Genomic DNA, 6,830 nt, shown 5'->3' with positions numbered 1-6,830 from the left:
GACAGTCTATGTCACTTAATTGGAGAGTTCAGTCCGTTAACATTAAGAGAGAGGACTGAGAGGTATTTGGGAGTTCCTTCCATGTTATCTACCTTCTTGGGGGCTGCGAAAACTGGGTTCTTCCTATGGTTCTTGGATTCTCAGTTTGGGTGCAGTTTCTTGGCCTTTATTGCGGTCTTGTTGGTTTTCTATGTGTAGGACATCTTTAAGAATCTTTTGTAGGACTGGTTTGGTGGAGATGTATTGTTTCAATTTTTCTTTGCTATGGAAGGTTTTTATTTGGCCTTCAGTTATGAAGGAGAGTTTACCTGGGTACAGTATTCTTGGTTGATAGTTGTTTGTTTTTAGGGCATGGCATACATCATTCCAGGCTCTTCTTGCTTTGATTGTCTCTGCTGAGAAATCTGAGGTGATTCTAATTGGTTTCCCTTTATAAGTGATTACCCTTTTCTCTCTGACAGCTTTAAGGATCTTTTCCTTGTTCTGAGTTGATCCTGTGTGGATTATAATGTGGCGGTGGGATGTCCTATTCTGGTCTGGTCTATTTGGGGTTCTAAAGGCTTCTTGTATCTGGACAGGCCTATCTTTTTGCATGTTTGGGAAGTTCTCTGCTAGGATCCTGTTAAACAAATTTCCTAGACCATTAACTTCTGTTTCTAGGTGCTCCTCTACACCCATTATCCTTAGATTAGGCCTTCTGATGGTGTCTTCCAGGTGTTGGATAGATCTATCATATTTCTTGGACTTGTCTTGGATGGTTGTATGTCCTTTCTCTATAATATCTAGGCTGTCTTCAATCCCTGAGATTCGATCTTCTGCATGGTCTAACCTGCTGTCAAGACTCTCTACTTTGTTTTTTATCTCTTTTCCTTCTAGTTGGTCAGCTTTGATGGCTTCAAGTTCTTTGTTGAAGCTCTGTTTTAGGTCTTGTATGAATTTCTTTACTTCCTTAATTTGGTGTTCAGTGTTTGTCCTCAAATCACTTAGTTGATTGGTTATGGTTTCTTTGGGCTCCCATTCCTTCTGTTGGGTTCCATTCAGCATTCCCTTTGTGGTCTCCCTGACTTCCTTCAGCTCTTTGTTAATGGATTCCATGAATGCCTTTAGTGATCTTTGTGTGTTCTCTACCTGGTCTCTCAATTCCTGTATTACTCTTTGATTAGCTTCCTCCCGTTCGTGGGATTCCTGCAGATCTCTTTGAGTGTTCTCAGCCTGCTCACGCCAGTCCTCCTTTTCTCTTTGAGTATTCTCAAGTTGTTCACGCAAATCCTGTATCAGTTTTTGAGTAGCTTCCTCACGCTTATGATATTCCTGTATAAACTTCTGGGATGCCTCCTGTCTCTCCCTGTCACCCTCATACAGAGTCCTTTGTACATTGTCAAACTTTTCATTTATCATGTTTGCCAGCAGTGTTTGTAGAGCTGTTTGGGAACTCTCCTCTGGATTATTCATTATCTGTTCTAACCCCTGATTATCAAGATTGGGAATTGAGATACCCGAATTTGCCATTTTTCTTGTGTTTTTCCGGCTTACTCTGCCCATTTGAGATGAAGATAGCACCAGTTTTGTGCTAGAACACTATCTTAAGGCAACCATCAACCAAAGTTTGCATTTGTACAGTCAATAGTCTACAGATACAATCTAGTTCAACAGATACATCTATTCGACATCAAACAACTATATGTTAAAGGGCTTCGAACCGCAGAGAAGAATTTGGAAAACCAGAAATTATTAGGGTTAGGGAGAGATGTGGGTAAAAAATAGGAATAGATTGGTGTGGGGAGGCACAGGGAGAGTTAACTATGTCCTAATCACAATGCAGGAAATAGGTTGGGTAGGATGCAAGTAGAGAGAGAGAGAGAAAGAAGAAAGGGAAAGGGGAATGAAAAGAGACCGGAAAAAAAATAGAAACGTAAAAATTAATGTTATTTTAGAGATTAAAAGACCATCTATTTCTAGAGGAATATGAATATGTTGAGAGAAAGGGAGGGACATAGAGGAGATGTGAAAAACTTTTAAAAAATGCTTAAAATATTATATAGGTATAAAGAGGTAGTACTGCTATTAATGAATTTAAGTCTCAGAGGTTTTGAATTGAGTAATAAGTTTGTGGATTAAGTGTGTACACAATGGGGGATAGGGTCTACTGGTTAACTATGGGTTTATCTGAGGATGTGCAGGACAAGAGTTAAGTCACATAAAGAAGAACAAAGAGGAAAAGATGGAAAGGATAGGAAAGTGAGAAGAAAAGATCAGAAGTTCAGTAGAGCTAGACAAAAAACAAAAAGATAATTAAGAATGAAAGAAAAAGAGAAAGAAGACAAGAAAAGAGAGGAAAACACACATTCACGTATTCCTAAAATAAAAATTATAAGAGGAGAAAAGAAAAAAAAAGTTAATGGAAAACAATTATTTTTTCAGAAGAGGCAAAAATTAAAGATTAATAAAAGTTTTAGAAAAGCAAAAAAATTTTTATATATATATAAGGTAACAAAAAACGAAAAAAAAAACAAAACAAAAAAAAGAAAAAAAGAAAAGAAGAAGAAGAAAAAAAAAAGTTCTTTGATTTTTTTGGGGGGGAGGGAGGGGTGGGAAGAGTCCTGTATCTCACTTTTGTCTGTAACCAGAGTCTGGTTGGAGTCTCTGGTCAGCTTGAGGTCCTGTGGCTGGATTGGTTTCTTAAGTCAGTTTGTTGGAACAGGCAGAAAAATGCTCTGCTTTACCCAAGATTTTGAGATCCCCCTCCCAGGTTAGTTTACTGGGAGGGTGATCTGCTTTGAGAATCACAAAAGAGGGGGATGCAATGATGAGGCTAGGTTCTGGGTAGAGTTGAGGCCTTTCAACAAACAGTAGCTTTTCCCTGGGGCTATTTTGTGAAAAAAACTCACAGCACCCAGCCTGGAGCCATTCTCAGGGTTTCTGTTTTTCAATTGATTGTGGTGGCTGCTAGAGGGCGGGGCAGCCTCTGGCTCTGGTTACCTGGTGAGGAGAGCCACTCCAATGGCTGGCGCCTGAGCTGGGTGACTTTTCCCTGGATGGAACTGAGTCTGTGAGGTCACTTCGCCGTTAAGTTCTTGCGACCTGCTAAATGACTCGTTTTATTCCAAGGCCTGAGCTGGAGCTAGCCGCTCCTCCGAGTTTTGTCGGTATCCAAGATGGAGATCACCGGTGCTGGGGGGGGAGGGGTGGCCTTCCCTCCTCTGCTCCCTGAGAAAGAGTGAGGAAGTCGGGCTTCTACTCACGCCGAGTCTTGGATCCCGGGTCGTCTCTGGTCTGCAAAGTGCAGGATTAAGTTGTCCGCTCCTTGTCGGTTCTTGCTGGTGTTGAGTAGAATCCGCTCGTCCGCTGCGTCTGGCTCCTTCGTCCCGGACTGTGTCTCAGGTATGCCCCCGCGGCGGTGGTCGCCACCGCGACCCTGCCGCCGCAGCGGAGGCTGCTCAGATGTGTCTGCTTGGCTTCCCCTCTCTTGACTAACTCTCTGTCCTGTGATGGCACACTTGGTGTGATTCTCTGGCTTGGGACTGTTCACTGGAACTCTGAAACTGTTTTCTATGCAAGAGCTTGTTCAGATTCCAGCTTCTCCTCCGCCATCTTCCCGGAACTCTTGGGGAAAGTATCTAAAGTTCATTTTTCGACATAACGACTTGTACATCTTATTGTTGCAATGGGTCTACTTGTATCCCTATATTTTCCGATGGTTTCCCTTATTTGCAATATCTAGATTATGTCTGAGTCAAGCAGAAAAGGTCAGATAAGGTGATGTTAGGGAAATGAACCCTAAGATATATATTCAAGTGTTTTTTTTTTTTCTTTCATGCGATTGTTTCTAACACATTTATAAGATTATATCTTTGTTGCTTTGTATGTCTGTTCCCCACAATATAACCCCTGCTTTCACTGTATTTGATGTAGGTATAATTTGTGGAGGGGAAGGGGAAAAACTTCTAAGTAATTGAGAAATTTTTCTGGAAGAAACTTTTAGCAAATGACAGAAGACACAAATCTATGCATCTGCATTTTATGAAAGTCATATGTTACTTGCTCAATCCAATTGCCTATCTCTACTTTGCTAGCAAAATCACATTCTCAAGATAAGAGCCAAAAGCAGTGAAAAGAACAAAATACACAATCATCTTGATTTATTTGTGAAAGTAACAAATGAAATAAAACAATTCCACTTAAGGGACTCCAATATTAGTGAATGTGAAGATGTTCCTGAATGCCAATATCCATTAAATTTTTGGAATTTTAATTTCTACTAACGTATGAAAACTGGAACAAGAAAACAAATATAGACTTAGAGTGAACCAGCCTTGAAATCATTTTCTTAATTGTTTTGAAATTACAAAAGAATTGATACTCCTTTGCTTTGGAAATCATTTAAAAATATTTATCACTTATGATAATTCAAATACCAACCAAGAGTAATTTTATAGAACCATTATAAATATCATTTTATTTCTATTGTAAAATAGAATAAAAAAAACCAGTCCCAATATATGACCTACCTATCATTATTCTTAACTTCTAATCATTACCTAAATATCTTAAACAATCTAAATAGTCATGTCTTTCACATAGACGTAAATGTTCTATACTTTTTTATTTAACATTTTCCAGGGGTATGTATTCATGTTTCTAAGAAATGTTCACAGCAGTTGTTGTTGTGGGTGTTTTTTGCAAGGCCTGAGCATTGTCCCTAAGGCGTTTTATGCTGAAAGACAGCACTCTACAACTTGAGGAAAAGAGGTAATTCCTGTTTTTAGTGGTTAACTGGAGATAAGAATCTAACAAGTACTTTCTGTCTGGGCTAGTTTCGAAAACAATTCTAAGATCTCAGCACCCAGAATATCTTGTATTATAAGTATGAGTTACCGGCACTTGATTTCATGAAGTTTTTTTTTTAAATTTTAATTATGTTTTAAGATGTTTGTTTCACTATGATATATATCATTCTGCAAATAAATTTAGCTATATGTATATATTTCTGATGACCAATAATCTCTAAAAATGTACAATTCTACACTAACATTTACATATATATATGACAGACTCCCTCTAAAATTTTTATGTTACTATTTTTTACCTTTTTCATTTCAAAGATATACAGACTATTTTTTCTAAAAGTTTCCTAGAATAAAATAACTAATATTTAAATAGAAAGTAGAGTTTATTACTTTCAGGGAATTTTAGATATACACATGATATTGTACTAACATTTACAGCATATTACTTGAAAAGGTTCTGCCCAAACTCTTAAATATTTGATTAAAGTTAGGGGGAGAGAGGAAGTTAATTCATACTGATTAGGAATTTGCAATGCTTTAAAATATCTATTCCATAATTTATTACAAGCACATAGTCAAGCTACCTGATATGGTAACATTAAAATTATTAATCAAAAGACAAATAATAGTAAAATCATAAACACATATCCCACGTTCAATAATTAGCATTTATGATGCTAATAATAATTTGGATGGAGAGGATGATGACCACAGTGTAGCCTGATAATGATGATGCTGTGATTGAAAAGGAAAAAAAAAAACTTGAGATATCTTTGAAGCAAAATTTCCCACATTGAATGCATAGTTATAAACAGCGTTGGATTACATACAATAACAATAACAAGGGCTGGGAAGGTGGCTCAGTGGTAGAGTGCTTGCCTTGCATGCATGAGGCCCTGGGTTCAATTCCTCAGCACCACATAAGCAGAAAAAAAAGCCAGTTGTGGCACAAGTGGTAGAGGACTAGCCTTGAGTTGAAGAGCTCAGGGACAGCACCTGGGCCCAGAGTTCAAGCCCATGACCAGACCCCTCCCCCCAAAAAAAATAACAATAACAAGAGGAAGGCTGGGAAGTTGGCTCAGTGGCAGAGTGCTGCCCTTGCCTACATGAGGCTCTGGGTTTGATTCCTCAGCACCACATAAGCAGAAAAAGCGGGAAGTGGCACTGTGGCTCAAGTGGTAGAGTGCATTGAGCTGAAGAGTTGAGGGACAGTGCCAGGCCAAGAGTCCAGGCCCTATGATGAACCAAAAAAAAAAAACTAGAATAAAAAGAGGAGAGTTTCAATATCAAGACATACAATCACATAAACAGGTAGTCTTTCTAATGTATACTCACTGTAATTGGTGGTATTATTTTCTTATCAATAAAATCGTTTATTTCCATATTTTGATGGACTAAGATGTAGGTTTCAACTTAGTGTGATTAGTTCAAATAACATTCTTATATAGATACTAAGAGTATGTTCTTCATTACAGCTGTAAATACATGACACAATTTACATAATACCTCTTACATATATGCAGTTACCATAAAAGGACACAAGCTGGAGAGCCAGGAGTTAAAATTTATTTTTATTTCTGCATGAAACTATTTCTGACTTTATACCAACAAACTGAATTTGACTCTTTCCTTATTTGTAAGCTAAGGTAGAAAATGTAAGGACTGTTTACTTTCTTCTTCCTTGCTCTAGAAATCAACAAATATATTCTTCAATATTTCTGGTAGATTACATCCATTTACAGATGAGAAATGTAAGACAAAAAGTCAATGTTGTGAGTAAATAATGGTACTAGAATTTTTGTATGAGTTCTTCACCCTGTGTGCTTACAAGGAGAGTCATTTGATGATGGAGAGGACCAGTATGAAAAGACCCTGGGGAAAAAATGCATACTTTGTAAACAGTTGTTTTAGGACGGAATGACTGGTGATGATTATTTGCAATAGGCTGGTGTAAGGAGAATAAAAAGGAGTACCTAGAAATTACATTAGTGACAGAAACTGAGAAAATCTTGATCATTCATCTTATCTAATGGATGGAGGTAG

This window comes from Dipodomys spectabilis, unplaced genomic scaffold (genome assembly GCF_019054845.1).
Source record: "Dipodomys spectabilis isolate Male_0828 unplaced genomic scaffold, ASM1905484v1 ptg000121l, whole genome shotgun sequence".
Taxonomy (NCBI): domain Eukaryota; kingdom Metazoa; phylum Chordata; class Mammalia; order Rodentia; family Heteromyidae; genus Dipodomys; species Dipodomys spectabilis.
This window is presented reverse-complemented; position numbering follows the sequence as displayed.